Source organism: Pyrus communis, chromosome 8 (genome assembly GCF_963583255.1).
Source record: "Pyrus communis chromosome 8, drPyrComm1.1, whole genome shotgun sequence".
NCBI lineage: Eukaryota > Viridiplantae > Streptophyta > Magnoliopsida > Rosales > Rosaceae > Pyrus > Pyrus communis.
Window position 1 is genome coordinate 26,863,926 of NC_084810.1, and position 21,220 is coordinate 26,885,145.

At 36.7% G+C, this 21,220-nt stretch overlaps 1 pseudogene; it reads left to right on the top strand.

Annotated features, from left to right (window-relative positions):
* The first annotated feature begins 10,020 nt into the window (after positions 1-10,020).
* LOC137743256 (DNA (cytosine-5)-methyltransferase CMT3-like) overlaps positions 10,021-21,220 on the top strand; it is a 95,774-nt pseudogene continuing 84,574 nt past the window's right edge.

The window sequence follows — 21,220 nt, forward strand, 5'->3', positions numbered from 1 at the left end:
TATTTTCCGTTCATGATGAACCTTTATGTGTCATTGGCTAATTTTGATATTTAAAGAATTTGGCTGGAGGAATGACTTTGGTATTTGGCAACTGAAGATGTGCGTTAGTTCAACAAGGACTTCTGAAAGTGTTAAGGGGAAAAGATGACCACTTGGAGCAATCTTGTTGTTATTGATGTCAAATTTCCATCAAAGTAGTGGCTCAAGTTGGAAAGCTTGTTTACCCATCACATTTGGTAGTCTTTGAGGCAACATTTGTTCACTCTGCATTTGTCAAGGTGGAGTTTGATGTTCGAGCGGTGAAGTGTTCGCACTTTTTTTGTTTGATTGTTCGAGCTTTGCATAGACTCTTTGGCTTGTATTTGTTAGTTTTCTGTAACAGAATTTGTTGGAGATGGTGTTGGAGGAACTTTCAAGTTTTGAAGACTTTTGGATTTTTAGCTAGATTCGTGGTGCAGATCAGTTTTTGAAAGAATTTGGTGTGCGTATTTTGGTATCCCAATTTGAAGTTTATATTAGGGTAAAGTACAAAAAACTACCTCAACTATTCGTGTCTCGACACTTTCATACCTCATCTTACGAATTTGTGCCAATGTTATACCTTCTGTTAGCTTGGCGTGAATTTCTCAGTTAAATGCTGATGTGGCTTGATCCAGGGCCCATTTTCTATTAAAAATTATTACAAAAAAAAAAAAAAAAAAAAAAAAAAAACCAACACTCTGTTCGCCCCTTTCTCTCTCTCTCTCTCTTCTTACCCCTTCCTGCAACTGCAACCCAGAAAAAAGAAGAGAAAAAAAAAAAACAATTTGTCTTCCCCGCTCCCCACCCCTTCTTCTCCCCGCACCCACTCTCCGCACCCAACCTCCCCACCCTCTGCACCCAACCTCGCACCCACTACTTGCAACCCAAAAAAAAACCCAAATCCCATTGAGGTGGAATCGGGAAACCTTCGCCAGGCCGATTCCGAAGGTTGAGAACCTGTGCGTTGAGAAAATGGGGGGAATGGGTGTAGAGGGAATAGGGTGGGTGCGCCGGGGGGGGGGGGGTGGGGGACAGACGAACTGGGTTTCCTTTTTTTTTTTTTTTTTTTCCTTCTCTCTCTTCTTCTGCAGGTTGGGTGGGGGGGGGGGGGATAGGGGACGAACGAACTGGGTTTTTTCCTGGGTTTTTTTTTTTGGGTTGCAGGTAGTGAGTGTGAGGGTGGGTGCGGGTTTAGGGAAGACAAGAAGAGGAATAAAGGAAGAGGGGTCGGGGAAAATCGTGAGTTGGGGGGGGGGGAGATAAATTGGTTTTTTTTTTCTGGGTTGCAGGAAGGGTGCTGGAAAGGGAAGAAGAATAAGATGGGGGAGAAGAGAGAAAGACCCGGGGTGGGGGGGGGGAAGGGGACGTGAGGGTTTTTTTTTTTTAATTTTAATTTTTTACTTTTCTTTATTATTTTAATATTTAAAAATTGTTAAATGATTTTTTTTAGTTTTTAATAAATTTTTATTAATTTTTTTTAAGAAAATGGGTCTAGATCAGCCACATCAGCATTTAACTGAGAAATAAACAGCCAAGCTAACGGAAGGTATAACATTGGCACAAATTCCAAAGATGAGGTATGACATTGTCAATTTTAAAAGATGAGGTATGAAAGTGTCGTGACATTAATAGTTGAGGTAGTTTTTTGTACTTTACCCTTTATATTAATTTGAAAGTTTGATGATTTTTCACTGGGGTGGAATTGTTGTGATTTACGGCTCAAAATTTGGATGATGCATAAATTAGGTTTGTATTACCTGTTTCATTTTAGTGTCCTATTTGGGTTTGGGTTTGATTTCTTGGTTGTATTCCTTGTTTGGTAGAGAGATTTTGTTAAGTGATACTTTGGATGTGGTCCCTAATCCTTAACATTCTTTGATTAAAACCTTAATAGTATTCAAAGTTTGATCAAGGTCCCTTGACTTTGTACACCTCATTATATTACTATTAATATTTATATTTTTATAGTTTTGACATTAATTGTTTGATATTTTATGAGATTTATAATCCTATGAATTTAAAATCCCTCATTATAATACTATTAGAAACGGTTACAATAAAAAAATTCAAACATTTTGATTGAATAAATGGATAAAAACTATGTAAAAATAAGAAATAATAAATGGCAAAAGAATGTATCCATAGTATTAAAAAAAATTGGTACATTTTACAAAAAAATTGGTACATTTCACATATAACAAAGTGGTACATTAATAAAGAAGAATGGGTACATATAAAAGATTAAAAATTATGAGTAGAAATGAATTTTTAAAAATATAGGTGCTAAAAGAAATTATTACATGGGTACAAAATAAAACTAAAAAGAAAATACTACAAATTAAAAAAAATAAAATGTTGCAAATTAAAAGTGAGTACAAACTAAAAATATAAATATATGATACAAAGTTTAGGCATAAAACATAAATATACCATATGTAATTTTTCTATCATTGATTAAATATACAATGTCACGTGATGGTATACACATGGGTACAAACACAAATAAAACTTAATATATGGGTACAAATTAAAAATAGGTACAAACTAAAAATAAAAATATATGATGAAAAATTTAACCATAAATATAAATATACTAATTGTAACATTTCTAACACTAAAGGAATATATTTAAAAATAAAAATATTTTATTATTCAAATAATTAATGATGTTATTAATACCCAAGGACCTTGATCAAAAATTCAAAATGAATAGGATTTTAATCAATGGAGTAACAAAAAGAAGGATGTGAACCTAATTTTCCCTTTTTGTTAATTACCTATTTGATTAAGATTTGGATTTACTTCTAATTAGGATTCGGATTCTCATTGTAACCTAAGTCCTATGCCTATAAATAGGATCTTAGGGTTAGTTTATTTTGTGTGCCAACACCATTAGTTTAGAAAGTTCTCTCATTGAGTTTTTGTCACATCCCGGCCCGGGCGGGACCACTTCTCGGGCCCGACTCCACTACCGTAGCACGATATTGTCCGCTTTGGGCTTACCATTCCCTCACGGTTTTGTTTTTGGGAACTCACGAGCAACTTCCCAGTAGGTCACCCATCATAGGATTGCTCTAGCCCCCTTCTCGCTTAACTTCGGAGTTCCTACGGAACCCGAAGCCAGTGAGCTCCCAAAAGGCCTCGTGCTAGGTAAGGATGAGAATATACATTTAAGGATCACTCCCCTGGGCGATGTGGGATGTTACAATCCACCCCCCTTAGGGGCCCGACGTCCTCGTCGGCACACACGCGACCAGGGTTAGACTCTGATACCAATTTGTCACATCCCGGCCTGGGCGGGACCACTTCCCGGGCCCAACTCCACTACCGTAGCACGATATTGTCCGCTTTAGGCTTACCATTCCCTCACGGTTTTGTTTTTGGGAACTCACGAGCAACTTCCCAGTGGGTCACCCATCATGGGATTGCTCTAGCCCCCTGATACCAATTTGTCACATCCCGGCCTGGGCGGGACCACTTCCCGGGCCCGACTCCACTACCGTAGCACGATATTGTCCGCTTTGGGCTTACCATTCCCTCACGGTTTTGTTTTTGGGAACTCACGAGCAACTTCCCAGTGGATCACCCATCATGGGATTGCTCTAGCCCCCTTCTCGCTTAACTTCGGAGTTCCTACGGAACCCGAAGCCAGTGAGCTCCCAAAAGGCCTCGTGCTAGGTAAGGATGGGAATATACATTTAAGGATCACTCCCCTGGACGATGTGGGATGTTACAGTTTTGGGTGGAGATCACCGTTTGAAGTCATGAGTGTGTGGTAAATTCATTGCTCATTCGTTTAGTAATTTGGTGAGAGTCAATTTGTGTGTGAGAGATAAATTTGGGTGAGATTACTCTTGGGTTATCTGCTATGTTTGCAGTGAGTGCATGCCTGTGGGTTATCTGCTATGTTTGTCGTATGAACATGAAGGTAGTGAGTGCATGCTTGAGCTGCCTCTGGTTCAAATTCAAAAACTATTCAAACTAAAGTGATCTTTCTCCACTTGTTGAAATCTGAATTTTTTTTTTCCTCAATATAAATTTGTAAATTTGAATTTTTGCAACAAAAAGAGAATATCGCAGAAAATTACAATCTACTCCGAGCTCACTATGGGCTCGCACAACTAAGTAAACCCAATAAAATTCGAAGCCCAACCAAATTTAGTATAACAAAGATGAGCCCAAACAACCAAACCCCTAGGCAACAAGCTTGTAAGCAAACAAGCCCCTAGACAACATCAATCAAATATGTAAGTTCAAACTTCACTATGAGTTTCTGAATCTGTGCTATTATAGACCACATTTATTGATTAAGAGTGGTCAACACGACTGTTAATAATATGTGATATAAATAGCATTATTCTAAGTTTATATTCCACAACGAACGTTCCAAATTGGTTCATTATATTGGTCATTTTTCCACATCAATTCATCGTATCTAAGTCCACCTAGTCTCTCCTCCGTCCTTCCCCGTGCAGAAAAAATTTTATGTTTGCAATAGGGATTTTAAAGTACATAGAAACTTTATACTTAACTTTTTAATTGTATTTCAAAAACATTATTAATGAATTATGATAGGGAGACATGAAGTCGCTCCCCCTAATTTAGTATCAAACTCATCAATAATAGGAGCTAAACGTAAGACCTTTCACTTATAAATAAAGAGAAATATCACTGATTGTTCATTCATCGTTAAATCTCTATGGAACAAAATTGTTTGGCGGATGCTTTTGCTAATTTTGGTGCAATGAATAGTAATTTTATGTGGTGGGACTTGGTACTTGATTTTGCTGGAGCGTCTAGAAGAGATTGTGTCGGACTTCCATTCTTCTGTTTGAGGTCATGAGGAGCAAGTTGTTGATGAGAAGGTGGATATAGGCAGTGAAATATGAGTAGCAAAATTATGGAAAAACAATTTCAGGTGATTGAAGCTAAAGAATTCTTAAACTAGAACTTATCCTTTTTGTCAATTATTTCTAGCATGTATTAACTTAGTCACCCCACTTATGTAGCTTTTCCTTTCCTCTTCATAATATTAATATAATCTAGTTGAGGGGGACAGGCGGGGGTATTTTGGGTGCAACAATCCTTTCTCTTTCAGGACAGGTTGGTGCCTTATATACGACTGATGATGAAGAGTTAGTCTCGTCTAATCCGTCTCTACAAATTTAAAAAAAAAAAAAAAATATCACTACTGTAAACACGGCAACAATAACTACTTAGATTGGACAAAAATAATGGTGGTGTTTTGCTTCACGACTGCAATTGAACTACCACTCATTCCCGTCCAATTTCATGACTCCACGCTCCCTAAAACCTTTTATTTTCTTGGATTCGCATTCTTGCTTGCCTTTACTTGTATCTTGGTAAGCAAGTTTGTTCACTTCAGTTACCGTCTTGTCGGAATACTGATTCCCTAGTTTTTTCATAATTTGTCTTTTCTTTGGAATCACCGCCTTCTTCATATCAATCACTATCCCATTTCCTTTTTGGTTTAGATGTGCTGCCTTTTTCCATCTACATCGTCACCTTCCTACTTTTAGGTTTTTGTAATCTTCCTAAATCTTAGGCCGAGAGGTGTCCCTTCAACGGTCATAGTCGCTCAGGCTGCAGAAGTCAATGCATTCGGCACCATCATCACATCTATTCTACTCGCTCGGCCGAGCTTGGTCGCTAGTTGGCACGTCCGCACTCACAAGAAGAACATAGTTACTCGGCATGCACACCACATACGCTTTGTAACTTTTATGGTCAACAAGGGGTGATTGTATTTGATTAGATGAACATTGTATTGTAATCTGCGATCTATTTGAGGATGACATCTCCTTGTCTTGGGCGGAGTAAGCTTTTCGTGGTTTTATTGAATGAAATTTATGCCATTTCTTATAAAAAGATGATTCTTAGAGACATCAATGGTGTATGACCCAAAAAACAGGAGAGACATAACTAGTGACATCATTAACCGCTGCTACCCTACACCATGCCCTCTTTCGATGTATATGCATTTTCCATTTGCGTCGTCTACCATTTATCGATACGCATTATTCATTAATATGTACAATTTTTTAAAGAAACAGTTTTAATGGGACCAATGTAACTTTTTGCAATTCAACTTTTTCAGTGAAGTATTTTCTTTATTATTTTTTATTTTTCAATTTTGTTATCTATAAAATTAAAATATTGCAAGTTAGCTCATCAAAAATAAGTTTGATTGGGCAAAGGAGTGTTTCCTACCGTTAGAGGTAAACCACAAAGATTCGAACCTGCACATCCACCAAAAGGTACAAGTCCTACACCACTGGCACTGAAATTATAATTAGTATTATTGCACATTTTAATATATATTATGTGTATCTATGTACATGTAATGAAAATTTGAGGACACTTTAGAATGTAAAGCCCTGTGCGGTGGCACTTTTACCTTTTGCACACCCTGTGCAATGGCACCTTTTGCACACCTTGTGCGGTGGCATGTGTGCTTTTGTTGGCATTGCTATTGCTATGGACTATGGAGAAACCCTTTCTTCTTTCAAGGGGTGTGCTATCCACATACATTTTTTTACTTCTCACACACCCCTTGTTAATTTATATCCATTGATCTTCTTCATTTCATCTGATCTAATGGCCGAAAATTAGAAGGGTGTGAAAAGTAAAAAAGGATGTGTGGATATCACATCCCTTCTCTCTATCTCTCCTATTTGGGCGCAACATAACAGGACCTGGCCCTTTAAGTTATTTTCCCTCTTTAACCCGAGTTCAACCACCAATTTTACATGTAGGCTATATGTGTCATATATCATTGATTGACACGATTTAAATTTATAATAGCATAGTTAAAAAGAAAAGATTTTTTAGTATGTCAGAAATTCAACCTAGTACACCAAGTGTCATCATAAATTCATGTTAGTGGTTGAAATTATATTTTTCAAGTATTCAACTACATATGATGATACTAGATTGGAAAACTCTTTTCTTGATCGAGAAAGGGCCCCATAATATAAAAGAGGGACTCTGAATTTGCTTTTGTACTCAAACCTCTTAAGTAGGTACAAGTTTAGGTCATTGTCACCGGTTTTTTAATTTTGAGGAATGCTAATGTGATCGTACACTTGTGAACTTTCACCCTTATGTTTGAAATTGACGTATTACTAGTCTCCATTACATCAACCATTCGGTCAATCTGTCGTGGAAACCTAGTTTGCAGCACCTCCCACTTGCCCTTTCTTTGTAGCAACTCCTTTTTGCTTGCTCTCTTTTTTAACTTGTGTATCAGATTGTTGAGTTCTTTTTTTCTTTCTTTCCAAACATTTTTCATTAATTTGAGTGTATTTGAGTGGGATAGCATCGTCAGAATCACTACTTTCGACTTGAATGTTATCATTCACTTCAGATTTATAATTATCTTCAAATGAAAGTACACCAGATGAGGATGCCCAACAGCTCAAGCATAATCACCAGTGACGGTGGTATTCATAAACATCTTATCTAGCTTCTCTTCCATGTCACGGCTAATTCCTTTTCTATGCAGATTTTTATATTTTTTATTGATCTGCAATTTAAATAAATATCACCACTAAAGGGAAAAAATAGCACACTAACAAGAAAAATGAATTCTTTAGTAAGAAAACCATAAAATCCAAAACTTGAGTTCGTACCTCCAAAGAGCTCAAAGAGATATGGATGTGAGGCTGTGCAAAAATTCACGGACTAGGCTAGGGTTTTTTATAGGGGTAGATGAAGTCATTAAGAAAAATTAAAGGGGCATTATAGGAATAGAGAAATTTTTATTAATTCATAAAATGGGTTTATCATAATAATATGGTTAAATTTCACTTTTGTCAAAAATCGAATATAAGACCTTTCACTTACAAATTAAGAAAAATATCACTAAACCATAATACTCAGAGAGATTTAACAAACATGACCTTATTCATCTTTTATACATTATCTCTTATTGTTTTGCTTAATATTTATTCAATCCTATATCAATGGCAATCACATCCACGAACGCGTAAACAAATGTTGCTAGCTATAATAGATTAATGGGATTAACTATAAATTTCCTTCCTTCTACTTCCAACTTTCATATTGAATTTCCAGGAAGTTCCCTCCCGTGAAAAAAATGTATGGACCTCCCAAGCCGCACTAAGTCTGATAGTCAGAGTCCTTGTATCTCTCCATCTCTATCAACCTTTGTGCGGAATAAAATGAATTGTGTAGTTAATACTCCTTGGTCATGCGCACCAAACTTTCGGAATCTGTTTGGGGCTATTCAATTATGCACGCAGCTATGTTTATCTTTTCGTAAGATATAGCAACACGCCTACATCCAAACATTGAAATGGTGTTAAAGACATCATTCTTTACCATACGGGTACTTTGAATTTGAGTTTATTGCATCTGTAAACATCATCGAGTGTCGCCGCCCCCTAGGTTCTCGAGTTTATTCTCGACTTTTTTGTTATGCTAATGCAGATTACTTATATGACCCATACAAGGCACGTTTTCAAATGGGTTATGTCTTTACTGTTGGAAACATCGCCAATGTCTTGGAGGTCAACCACGTAGACTTTAGTTGCGACTTCTTCAAACCATGCTAAAATTCTCGCCCTACACAAAGCTACGCATGAATGCTTTTGACTGAGAGATGTTGTTGAGCATATTCAAAGCACATGTAGTCTTTCTTTCGTCGTTGACGTCCTACAACAACCTATGAAGATAATGCTGCTTGTGACGACCAGATTAAGAAAAAGACCAAACATATTAAGCCAAAAAATTTCTTCTAACATCGGCAGGAAGAGCATTTTGAAGTCAAGTAAATATGACCTCAAGACAACCTGCCGACCTTCACAAAGTCACTGTTGAAGTCTATCTTCCAGAAATTGTCTGATTTCAATAGTTCTCATTTGGAAGTTTGTCAAACTCAGGGGGAGTATCCAAGAGTATACTTACTTGATCTTAATGTACTCTTTTTCCTTACGATTATAATTATTTTTCCTCTTGATTTTTGCTACTTGACCAGGTTTTAACGAGACACATATTCTGGACTGGTAATACTATTGTGTCTCCTACTATCATCTCGAAGACATTTAGTTTTGACTTGATGCAAGTTCTCACGTTTCTCCTTAGACTATGAGTTTTATCCTACAATGGGTTTTTACCATAGCGAGCTTTTGTGAATTTTAGCTTTTATTCATTTCTTTCGGTTTGTTTTGAGACTCGTATTCGCTCATTATACTGATGATTTCATCAACTAAGTATTTACACACTCAAGGGGTAGTGCTAGGATATAAATTATAGTACAAGTATGCTTGTATAAATCCTTGGTAAATGGTTTACTTTTTTAGAGAGCAAATTTCTCTCTCCTCATGATTTACTATAAATAAATGCACATACAATGGAAAATACACACATCTAATATTTTTCAATCCTCTCTCAACTTTGCCGCACTCGAGAATAGGCCACAACAAATACTAATTTACCCTAAAATTATATATATTAGAACAAAGTTAGATTAGACTATCACTCAGATAAAGGAAAACTCATTTTATTGTTCGAGAAACTTCCCCAATTCATAACAGCACTCTTGTACGGCTCGTTCCCAGGATTCAGAGAGGGACTGTCAATTATTTCTTTTTGCAGTCGACCTTTGATTAAGCACTTATGTCAGTGTCACCGTTGATTAAGTGCATAGATATAAGTACATAGGAGAAAAAAGCTTTTGGTAGTCGACCGACCCGACTCTAATGGCAATTGATATCTCTCATTCTTCCCTCGCTTATATTATATATAAATCACCATCTCAAACCTTTCTCATTGACTCAAACTACATAGGAGAAAAGACTTTGTATTCGACCGACCCGACTGTAATGGCATTTGATATTTTTTCATTCTTCCCTCCTTATATTATATATAAATCAACATCTCTCAAACCATTCTCCTTACCAACCATCTCTGCCTCCCTATATATCTCCATCTCTACCTACCTTTGTGCAGAATAAAATGAATTGTGTTGTTAATACTGCTTGTGAGCAGTACTTAAAGCCTTTTCTCCTTGCACTTATTGCAAAGACAACCCAACTGCTCAAACTTCTAATAATTAGTCCCGTTGATCGCGATCACGATTGTGATCATGACCTAGAAGCTGCAAGGCAACAAGCTCCAGATGGTACGATAGTTACTAACTATAAGTACCACAACAACAACTTAGATTGGGCAAAGACAATCGTCATGTTTTGCTTGACAGCGGCGATTGGACTAGCACTTCTCCCCTTCCAAATTCCCTCCAGCCAGCTTCATCTCCCTGTAATCTTTTACTTCTTTGGACTCTCAGTCTTACTTGCCTTCACTTGCATTTTGGTAAGCAAGTTCATTCACTTCAACTACTGTCCCGCTGGAATATCAATTGCTAGGATTTCCCATCATTTTGGCCTCTTCTTTGGAGTCACAGCCTTCTTCATATCCATCACCGTCCCATTTCCTTTGTGGTTCAAATGGGCTGCCTGTTCTATCTACGTTGCCGCCTTCCTACTTGTAGCTCTCTGTAATATTCACTTCAATAAATATTACAAACCTCATGGTCATAAATACCCTACCCCAAAGAATTCAATTTCTAACACCGCCATTGATACTGCCGTAGAATCATGCCGAGGTGGTACTAGTACTGTTGATGATCAAGCATGCACCGATAGTATTGTGTGACGTGAAAGAACTCTCATATTTTATATATATAGACTAGTGCCCTGCAGTACTGGTGACTATATACCGACTATAAATAGAATAACTAGATTTATTCCTCAAAATAGGGATCCCATATTTGTGGTAAGTTTCAATGTCAACTGTTTTTGTTTTGGAGTAGAATTCTCTCATCTCCTCTCATACTTAAACAATTACGATTAAGTCATGCCAACATCTTGTTTTGAATTTATATATATATATATATATATATATAATAAAAATAAAAATAAATAAATAAAAAAGACAAAAACTGAAGTGTGTAAAGAGAAGAGAGAAGGAGATAGAAATAGGAGAGGAGAAAATCCTTATGTTTGGAGTTTAGTTATCTGCAGCCTCTCACTATTAATGCTATGTTTCATCTATTCTAGTTAATTAATTTGTTACTTTTATATATTTGTTTTAGTGAAAGTACTTGTGTCCACTGTTCTTTGTCCATAAACATCATGACGTTTCTAAGCATCCCAATGTCAAAATTGGAATGGTAATGATGAGTAATATGTTACATTTATCACATTTTTAATAAAGTTAGAGTTCACTAACACATATTGATCACATTTTTATTAGAGAGTTGATATATATGAAAAATGTGGTAATAGTAGTATTTTTTTTGTTTAATGAAATGAAACACATAAGGCTGCATCTCCAAGAGACTCTACAAAGAGAGAAATTTTAGGGTCTGGCAACCACACCACGTGCTCGTGCATACCCATACAAAACACGCCACATATCCCATCCTCTTTGATTTGTCATGCTAACTCTACCCCACTTTAGTCCCTCCTTCTCTCACACAGCAACCCTAATCCGGTTTTCCTATCCAAGAACCTCTCTTATAAAGGACCCCATATAATAGCAACAGTTGATTTTTAACTCTATAGAGTCATTGTTCAATTCCCAAATGTTAAATAATTAATAAAATTCAAGGGTGGATCCGTGAGTTTTTTTTTTTTTTTTTTTCGGTCAAAAACTAGATTTTGTTAGATTAACCATTACAGAGTTTGAACCCACACCGTCATGCAAAGGCTCAACACATTTCCACCACTGTTTCAATTTCAACTGTTTTTTTTTTTGGAAATGATTAATAATAAAATGTTCAAAGTTTTTGGAATAGAAAGTTTTGTTGAAGATGAAAAGTTAAAAAACCTAGCAAAATTACTTTTTCAATATTGTTCACCCACAAAACTAGCATAAATTTAAACAAAACTGTTGGAGATATTATAGGATAAAAAATAAAAGGAAATCCATGATTGTAGATTTGGGGTGTTGGGTGTGTGTAACTGCAACACAGAAATATAATAAAAAATTCATTGAGGTTTTTGTGATAAAACTCCACATTAATAATATCAATAATAATAATGATGGCGAGTCATGTTGGGCTTAAATCTTTGGAAAAATTACACCTTAAATATATTTTTAATACTTAATTATATGGTGAGACAACATTTTTTAAACATTACAAGGAGAGATAAAAGTTAATACATGTAGAAGATGACATCATTGTCTTTTTTTCTATGAAGTGTAAGTTACGAAAATATCCTTTAAAGTGGTAAAGTCTTTTCACACTTATATCTCCTTCATGTGTTACTCCCTTCTCTCTCTCTCTCTTATAGCCACTACCACTCTTCATAGTTGTAGGTTCCTCTACCACAGCCACCACCGTTTCTGCCAGACCGAGCCTTGTTGATGGTGATGATGCAGTTGTTGAGGTTATAATCGTTCATACCTTCGATCACATCCGTTATGGCCTGCTCATTGTCATGTAAGGAAGTCAATTAAGGTGTTTAATCTGTTTATGCTTTACACTCGATAGATGGTGTTGGCTTGAGTCAACAATAATACAATAGGAATGTAATTGTGTTTCCTAGTTTGGGTATAACTCTCCTTTTATCTCTTTAATATTCCTTCTAGTACAAGGATTGAGTATGTGTGTGTGTGCGTGCGCGCGCGCGCTCGCGCGTGTGTGTGTGTGTGTGTGTGTGTGTGTGTGTGTGTGTGTGTGTGTGTTGCCTCCTATGAGATAAATATAGAGAAGAATATTGAAACCCTAAAATTAGTTTTATCTTGGTATCAGAGTAAGTTTCGATCTATCTCTTCCTCTAAACCGTCAGATTCATTCACTGCCGACTTGGGATTTAATTGGTGGCTGCCTAATAGCCATTTGCAACCAATGACTACATTCAAGCCCAAGGTTTCAAAGCAAGAAACCTTCACGTGTAATCTCAATCCAGAACAAAAAAAATTAAACAAAGCCGCTTCCATGGTTGAACAAGTTTATTTTCCTACTGTGGGATCACTTATCTCTAGCAAGCCTTACAAATGTCCATGTCAGCGGGATGGGCTATCTGGGTTTAAAGCCCAAGGTGAAATAGGCCAGCGTGCAGAAAGCACATCGCAGGTTCTGGGCCATGCGCCGACGTCAACAGTTACAACATTCATGTGGGCTCACCGAGCCCATCAGCAGGCAACTTGGACACCGATTTGGACATAGATAATTTGGGCCAGCAGCTATCCCTATTAAACTTTATGTCGTCCCAAGAGAAATCCAATGATCCAGGTAACACAGGCATTGTTTTAATGGTATCTGTTGATTTTGATAGAGGCTGGATTATTGACTCCGGAACCATTGATCATATGACTTATGATCATACTTTATTTAGCTCTACAACACCACCACGACGGGATAGTATTGTCACTGCTAATGGAGGTGTTGCCCAAGTTACAAGGGCGGGTTCGATAACACTCACTCCTACTCTCTCCTTACACAACTGCTTACTTGTTCCCACACTTTCTAGCCACTTATTATCTGTGGGACAAGTTACTGAGCAATTAAATTGTGTTGTGCAAATGTTTCCGTCTTTTTGTTTACTTCAAGATATTCAGACTCAAGAAATCATTGGGTGTGGTACTAAGAGGAGAGGGTTGTACTATGTTGATGATGTTGCATAGGGGCGTGTTCATCAAGTTCAAGGTTGTGGAAATGGAAAATTGAAGACTGTTCAGTTGTGGCATTGTCGGCTAGGTCATGCCTCCTTTGGTTATTTGCGAAAATTCCTTCCATCATTATTTAATAATATTCTAGAGTCCTCGTTAAAATGTGATGTTTGCACATTAGCTAAAAGTCATCGAGCTTCTTATTCTCCAAGTTTGAATAAAAGAACAATTCCGTTTGAGTTAATTCATTCTGATGTATGGGGGCCATCTCCGATTGCTACTCAGCATGTTGTGCATTGGTTTGTAACATTTGTTAATGATTGCACTAGGATGACTTGGTTGTACCTCATGAAAAATAAAAGTGATGTGGGTGACGTCTCACATGGTCTATACTCAGTATTCACTTGTTAAAGTACTTCAATCAGACAACAGTGATGAGTATCTTAATCAGGATCTTTCTCAGTTTTTTACGGAAAAGTTCTTCATGAAACTATGTGTCCTCAGACCCCACAACAAAATAGAGTTGCCGAATGAAAAAATTGGCACATCCTTGAGATTACCCTGCCCTTCTTATTGGTAGATGTGCTCCTAAGACATATTGGCCTGATGCAGTCACTTATGCTATTTATATCATGAACCGAATGCCATCACATGTTCTCTCTTTTAGAACCCATTTAGCCATGCTTGCTGATCATGTTTTGCTCCCTTTCACTCTTTATCTCGAACCCCGGGTTTTTGGTTGTGTGGTATATGTTCATCTTCACAAAAAATCAAAGAAGCAAGCTTGATCCATGTGATGTGCAGTGTGTGTTCATCGGCTTTAATCCTCAACAAAAAGGCTACAGATGTTATCATCCATCCACTCGCACGTCACCATGGATGTTACCTTCTCTGAAAACGAATTATTTTTTCCTCCCAGCCATACTCCTCAGGGGGAGACAACCTCAGGTGAAGGTTATGGCTAGTTTGATATTATGCCTACTGTTTTTGTAAATAGCCCAAATAGGCCTTTAGATCAAATCGGCCCAGATGCTACTGGCCAAACTGGCCCAGATGAAGCTGACTATGACTGCCCTAATGGGTGTGCTGACCATGGCAGAGAGAATGGGCTAGGACTGTCTGATGTTTGCCCAAGTGGGACGCATGTTGTACCCAGTGAAAAAAATGATAGGTCGCATGTTGACGCTGCTATCTACAACCCAAATTATGACGTTGTTGTTGCTGTCTGCCCGTCTGCAGCTGCCAATCCAAGTGGGCCAAATAGAAATTGTGTTGTTGGTCCGAGTGGGCCTTCAAGGGTGATAACTGCCCCAAATTCGAGTAATAGTTCCAGTGAGTTAGTAGATAGTAACAAACTCCCTCATACTTCAACAAATATTCTCGAGGTAAGTACTCACTCGAAAATTATTGAACCACTTTATGTGTTACCTCCTCGACAGAATTGAGGAAAACCACCAGATAGGTACTCTCTAGAAAGGAAGGTGTGTTACTCCATTGCAAACTATGTCTCCACTTATCGACTCTCATCGAGATACTGTGCACTTGTTCAGCAAATGGAAACCATTAAAATACCAACTAGAATGGAAGAAGCCTTAAAAGATCCAAAATGGACAGAGGCAATGCAAATTGAGATGGATGCGTTACAAAAGAATAATATATGGAGTGTAGTTACACTGCCCGATGAGAAAAAACCAGTGGGATGCAAATGGGTGTTCACTATCAAATAGAAGGCAGATGAAACGATTGATAGGTACAAGGCAAGGTTAGTGGCAAAGGGATTTACGAAAACCTTTGGGGTTGGTTTTCAGGAGACGTTTGCTCCCGTTGCAAAAATGAATTCAATTAGAGTGCTATTATCTCCTGCTGCTAATTTTAAACACGTGATGTACCATTTGTGTTCCGGTCACAAGGAAAAAATTTGCCTCCACCACATAAACAAACCCTAATTTCTATTTTCAACAAAAGAAACTTGAACTATTTTATTAATTAATTGTACCGGTACACATAATCCAAAAACTCAAAATCCAAAAATCCTAAAAAGACCTTTTGCTGTATATATAATCACAACAATCTCTCTTCGTATGCTATCACTCTCTTTTTCTGCATAACAAAATGAAACGTTTTATTGCAACGATAATCCAACTGCTCAATGCTCTGATAATCAGTCTCGTCGATCGTGATCATCCCGATGGCGAACCAAACCTAGAAGCCCCATTGCCATAAGTTCCAGATCGGAGGAAGTACTATAAGTTCCCAACCAACAATTTAGATTCAAAGATAATCGTCAGGTTTTGCTTCATATCAACGATCGGACTAGCACTTATCTGCTTACAAATTCCTCCTGGCCAGCTCCCTCTCCCTGTGACTTTTGAACTTCTTGGACTATCAGTCTTATTTGCCTTCACTTGTATTTTGGTGAGCAAATCCATTCACTCCACTCTCTCACCGGAATATCAATAGCCGGCCTTTCTCATCACTTTGGCCTCTTCTTTGGGGTCACAGCTTTCTTCATATCCATCACCATCTCATTTCCTTTGTGGTTCAAATGTGCTACCTATTCTATCTACGTCGCTTCCTTCCTCCTTGTAGTTTTCTGCAATCTTCACTTCAATAAATACGGTATCGAAGCTTTGGTTTCAATCATTTTTGGGTTTTAAGATTTCAACCTTGATTTTATACAGTTCTTTGTTGGATATGCATAATGTTAAGAAACCTTGATTTTACAGTTCTTTGTTGGATTTGCATAATGTTAACACGAGGAACGAATCTTGTGGTGGCGGCAGGGCGAGGTGTGAAACCCTCCCTCCCTACCTCCTATCCGCCTCTTGTCCCAATAAAATGTATATGAAGTGGGAAAAATTCTTTCTTTTGTAAATTTTGTCATGTAGAATTATGCATTGCTAGTAATCAGTTGTGAGTGTTCTATGTTATTCACTAGGTCACAAACAGAAAGGAAGAAATGTTATGAAGGGACAATTACAAAGAGTATCCCCCTTTGGTAACAAGAAAATTTGAGAAGCACACTGATACTTTAGGTTAGTTATGACCAAAAGAAGTGAAGGTGATTCATCTGCTACTGTATTTGCTTCATGAAATACATGCTGAAGATATTGAACTTGCGTGTCAACCAATGGTATTAGCTTGATATATGTTTGTGAAATGCTCTACGATTTTTTGCCCTTATCTAGTTTTGACTTTGATCCTTGCATTGGTGCAGAAGCCAAAGAGGAATGGGTAAAACAACTCCAACGAGTGAGTTTTAGTTTCTACTTCATCTGTATATTTTTTCTTGGCTTACTCCAGGTAGTCCTTTTGTGTTTCAAGCTCGACGTCACTACACAAAGGCGTTGGTTGATGGAATCACTTATGATCTGTATGATGATGCCCATGTGCAAATGAGTATTCATGATTAGTTGTTTAGCAGTAATACATATAGAAACACTCACAAGTGAGAAGTAAGATTAGATTAATTGGTCGTCTACATTATGTGATTCTATAATCATAATTGTTTACTTATTGCAACAACACAAAAAGTAGCACAATCAATAATTCGAAGATTTAGTTTTGCTCACAATAATGTTTTATTGGATTTATATAACATGGCATCTGATTTTTGCCTTCTTAGAAAGCTGACTTTACCCGTATGGATGGAATACAAAAGTGATGTACATTTTTTGTAACCTCTTAGTTGTTTTGAGTGCTTTGACATCTTAACTTTGACAGAAAAAGAAACTAAATTGAAATAAAATGTAATGGTAGGAAGGTCATCTATTTAAATCATATTTTGCGAATCAGATGACATAGTTATTGATGATTTGATTATTACTTAAGTGTTGATTACTAATATCAAAATAACTTTTTCACCAATTTTCTTCTCATCAATCCATCTGCTTATCTCCATATTGTAATGCCCAAATTATATGATTCCTGACATGCCAATTCATTGCAAATTTCACATAAATGGTTCTTTTCCACAACGTAAGGTTTATATTTATAATTTTATATAATTAGACGTGCTATATTTCAAAGTAGAAACATACTCAACTGAAATGTTGGATCTTGGATGTAGTGAGTGATTCATGTGCACAGAATGTTTTCATGTACTTTTGTTATATTTGCCCATTTTGTGATTTGACAATGTTTCCCATTCATTTTTATGTTTAGGGACGGACGAAAGAAGAAGCCTACATTTGTAAGAATGTGGAAATATTTGAGGCAATTGGTGGGCTATTATATTTTACTGCACAATGGTACTACAGATCACGCGACACTGTAAGATATTTCGAAAGAAACCTTTTCTTGATTCTCTTTCCAAATACTTTGTTTCATAGTTTTGTTACGTTAAAAAGTAAGAATCCTGCAGCTTTCACAAAAAATAATAATAATAAGAATCCTGCCGTTGGGCGTTGAATTATTAGCTTTTTGCTTTCTTGCAGGTCATAAAGCTCTGTGCTACTGTTGCTTGTGGGCGTGTATTCTTTTCAGATGTCCTAGACGACGACCCTCAGGATTGTCTTGTTGCAAAACTTCATATAGTTTTGAGTTTTGCAAATCTTGCCCCAGTACGCTGTTCCTACGCACGATTTTGTTTCAAGGGGTGTTACTCCCACACAATTTGAGGCACGAGTTCAAGTGCTGGTGTAGTGTAGACTTTTTTTATAAATATTTTATAAAACAATTTGTGAAAAATGCAGGGTAATGGTGTTGCTTATGGAATTGGATCCTATCCGAATTCAAATTGTGAGAATTATAGGAATTCTTAAATCTTAATTATTTATCGTGTATTGTGCGATCAGAAATTATTTAATTTTTTTATTTAAAATTAAACACAAATAGTACCTGCGAAAAAAACTGACCACATGATATACGATGAACAATTATGATGTGATCCTTAGAATCCTTGCAAAGTGGATCCTCTTTCGTTATGACAACAATCAGCCAATAGTCTTTTTGTGGAGGATGAGATTGTTGATGTGCCTGCGGTAATGTCTTCTAAAGTTTTACCTATCTTTTTTTTAAATAAAATTAACATAGATTATTAATAATTTATTTTTTGAATATTTTAAAGTAAAAATATTTAAATTATGAGAAAATTGAAAATTACTGAGTCCAAACATGTATTTATTGTTGCAGTTATATTTAGAATAGGAATGTGATTGTGTAAATCTTAGTTCATATAGGGATATTTTTTAATATTCCTATTAGTTAATATCTTATTAGAGTTGTAATCCTAAAAAGGTAAGGATTTAACTTATCCTCCTACTATAAATAAACACATAATGGGTGATACATCATATACCTCACAATTAAATCTTTCTCTTCTCTCTTTTATTGCCCCTAATCTCCCCCTCTCTATTCCTTAAACATGTCAAAAAAAAATTATGGGAATTATACGGCACGGCCATCGCGTCGCCATAGAGCCGTCGTTAGCACCATTGCGCTGGCTTGCAACTAAGTCGCGTGGAGCACGCCACCATGATGATGTCGTTTTGACATTTAACCCATGGTTGCAGCTCTTTGAGCTTATCGTGAAAAAAGACAACCTGACTTCCTTGGCCTAGGTTTGGTTTGGATTGGGCTAGTAACTTTAACCTATCTATCAGTAACTCATTTGTTGGTATCTGCCCTCGCACTCATAGCCTATCCCAAGCAACCAGTGTGTTGCTGGGCCTGGTTCTGTGTCTTTGGCCCACTTGTAGCAAGCTTGTATCCCTTGCTGGGTTTTGCCTATGCCTCGGCCCATTCGCTAGCAGCCTTATGCTATTGCCCTGTCCTAAAACCCGAACCCAACTTCGACTGGGCTTTGAGAGCGCCAACCCACACCCCAGCCTTCGGCTGTTTTGGCGCAAACCAGCAGCTTTTGTTGTTGGGCTTACCCAGACTACACAGCCTGAGGCCTGCAGCCCTTCTCGAGGCCTAATAGCCTGCAACCGAACTGTAGGGTCTATCCCTGCATTAATTTTTTCGAACCCATGCCAATTTTTGGCATCCCTGCATTATAAATCATGCCCAAATATATTTTGGGGTACTTTGGTTTACGCTAATTAATTCTAATTTAATTATCTTTTGGTATATCACCAACTAAAGCTAATATGACTCGTATGTCATTATTTTGCTTCCACAATCGACCCCGTTTGGTCTCGATCTATTGAATAAATTAAAACTGATATGTAGTCCATTAATATGATAATTAATCCAAAATTATTGACTTAAATATCACTTTTGGACATTAACGATTTAATAATTCATTTTTATACTTTGAATTGTTGACATCCTTTCGTAGTCCTGAAACTCTCACACTTGAGGTCCCGAAGCAACTCAAATCTACTACACTTAAATTAGCATATTGCATTATGTGTTATTGCAGGAACCTCTCCTTTATGAATTAATTGTTCATAAAACTAAATTAAACTTGTAGTTTCATATTTAGTGCATTTGAAACACAAAATAATGGTTCAATACATACAACAAAACATGGAAGAGAAACAAAAGAAAATAATAGTAAGACTATTTTAAGTCATTATGCATGTCGTAATTTTTTGCTCCTTAGTATCCTATTGGCTCTTGGAAACTCTCTGTCTGCAAAATAACTTAGTAATCAAGCTTTCAGTAATACAATGAAAGTAAAAGTCCAAAATAATTAATGTAAAGAGAAGCAAATGAAATCATTTAAAGCATACCTAACACTAATACTTTAAAAGTATCGTGATAACACCTAAATCAAAGCAAAAACATTTTAAATGGATTAAAATGGTTAGCAACAACTTAAAAAAATCAAATAAAAACAAACAATTCTAACCATTCGTCATAAGTGTTGCTTCAAAACTACAACCTTTTTCTTCTATAACCTCGTATAATTGATCAGTGGAGCAAAATAAAAATCAAAGATAAAAAATTTATGGTGGTGACATGTGGATTTTTGATAAAAAGACAAGATTACCTTCGAGGCATACTAGGATCCTCTCGCGCATGCAACAGACAATAGCTGCTCAATTAAGGAAGAGCCAAAGGTGATCAATATGATATTTATTCAAATTTCTCTCATCACTCCTTATCAATCCTTTAATGATTTTATTCAAAAGGTAACTCCCATAACTTCTTATTTAATTTAGGAGTAATTACCATGTTAATTGCAAGATATTATTTCACATAATATCTTGCAATTATTCTCCAAATTCCACCATATATGGCCGGCCATTCTCCACCCTAAGGATCGGCCACCCTCTTATAAATACTTCTTTAATCCAACTAAAATGCTAAGCCATTTGCTATTCATAAACTCCAAAAATACTTTTTTTTTTTTTTTTTTTTTAAGAATTCTAACTTTGGCATCGAAGATTCTTCTGCCAAAGCCCTCCCCATTCTTCATGGGCACATGAGGCATTTGGCTTTAATTTTAGTTGTTATTATTTTGCAAGTACATTTTCTTCAAAGTGGAAGATGGCAGAAATTTGCATCCAAACCATCATCGGTTTGCTTCTTTTTTTTTTTTTTGAAAATTTGAACACCTAAACGCAATGAGATTACCAAAGCCTAA